The 1731-nt window shown below is 37.6% G+C and overlaps 1 long non-coding RNA gene across 1 annotated transcript; it reads right to left on the bottom strand.

Moving 5' to 3' along the window:
- Positions 1-290: 290 nt before the first annotated feature.
- On the bottom strand, positions 291-1508 carry LOC311007500. The gene is made up of 3 exons (XR_014596424.1): positions 1393-1508; positions 537-679; positions 291-396 (listed from the first exon to the last, which is right to left on the bottom strand). It is a non-coding gene; the product is annotated as an uncharacterized lncRNA (long non-coding RNA).
- Positions 1509-1731: the final 223 nt, after the last annotated feature.

The raw sequence follows: 1731 nt of genomic DNA, 5'->3' as shown, positions 1-1731 counted from the left end.
AACATAAAAATCAAAGAAAAGCCACAAGTCCAGAAAAAAATATCCAAAGTCCTGACCTCAGACAGTCAAAAATATGCCAGAATGAAACATTCAAACAGTTGTATGTTCAGAAACAGACACAAATAACTTGGCAAGAATAACAGCAAGGGACTTTCAACTCTGTAAAGGAGAGAGAAAGAGGGTGAGATTGAGAGGGAGAAAGAATTAAAGCAATGAGACAAGATGGTCTGTGTGTGTTATGGGATTGAATAATCTCACCTAAATGAAGTCCTGCTGAAATTCCATGAGTGTTTCAGCATGTGGATACAGTACATGTGGTTTGACTGCTGTCATCCTTTTGCTTGTGGTGCTGGTGCCCCATCCAGCCTTTGGTGCCTCTCAGGGTTTATGAAGCACCTGCAATTAATAGTGTCTCATCAGACAGTGGGAAAATCATTGCACATATTCATTAACAACACAATAAAAAGCAGCAAATGTTAATTTAGAATAGCATGCTATTGAAAAGATGAAAAAAACACATGTTATAGTGAAAATACCTGACGTTTGGGTGAATTCAAGGGCACAGGAGGCATCTTCCTGGTTGAAGATAGAAGGTGGAAAATAAGGTGGGTTGGATTCCCTCACATACGACATGGCCCTCGATGCTGACCATCCAGCGCTGAAGTTTCCTGTTGTTTACCTGAAACTTGACCAAGAATTGCCCTGGTAAATTAAGATGTGCTCACTGCTTTCACCTGCACATTTTTGCAATTTGCAATCAGGCAGACAACACTACAGGTCTAATATTGCTGTGACTTTTCATGTACCCCACATAGACAACTGAGGTGCATATACCTGACAAAGAAAAGATTATTGCAAACTTGACCATGATTCAACAAACAGGAAGCACCGTGCAATATGAACAACAACTCACAAATACTTACTGTGATCAGTAGCGCAGCAGCAAATAGTCTTCAGTAGGCCTATGTGTAATGTCAAAGAAATATGTCAAAAACTGTACCGTAAATGACGCTCAAAGAACTCAGCAAACATCTTATGGATCATGAGCCCCCATAGATTAATTAATTAATGGCAAACATGGTAACAACAACAGCAACAACAGTGGTCTTATACTGACTAGAAAAAGTACTAAAGCACTAAATTTCTGAGCTAAAATTTAAAATCTGGAATACCTCAGAATGAACAGACCTCTTATGTTGTGGTGTGTTACACCATTAAGGCATTATATGAATGCTTCATGAATTCACTTCATCTATCATCTGTGAAAATTTAGCTAGCTACCGAATCATTCTGTCATGACATGCACATTTGCAATAGGCTGATGAAAACAAACTGAAAACACTGCCAATTTACTTTGTACCAATTTACAAATGAAATAAAACTGCTACTCACCAAATAATTTGCTAGATGGGGGTGGATGAAGGGTCGACAAAGAGAGGAACAGATCCGGCTTCACATGTGTAGTTTCGGTTAAATTTCCCACAATGCAAAAAATACAACATGATACCGTGACTTAGATGGTTTAGATGAAAGATTAGCGGTTAAGTGCTGTATATTAGGAAAACAGTATAGTTCCGTTAAAAGAACAGTAAATTACCAAAATTTAACAGTTTTTGTTTATTTTAACAGTAGAATGATGTATTTAAAAATAACAGGTTAATACTGTTGGAATTCTGCTGTAAATTCACAGCTTTTTCTTACAGTGTAGCCTCTACCTGGTCTTTTTACTAA

Source organism: Trachurus trachurus (genome assembly GCF_905171665.1).
Source record: "Trachurus trachurus genome assembly, chromosome: 24".
NCBI classification, from domain to species: Eukaryota; Metazoa; Chordata; class Actinopteri; order Carangiformes; family Carangidae; genus Trachurus; species Trachurus trachurus.
This window is presented reverse-complemented; position numbering and strand designations above follow the sequence as displayed.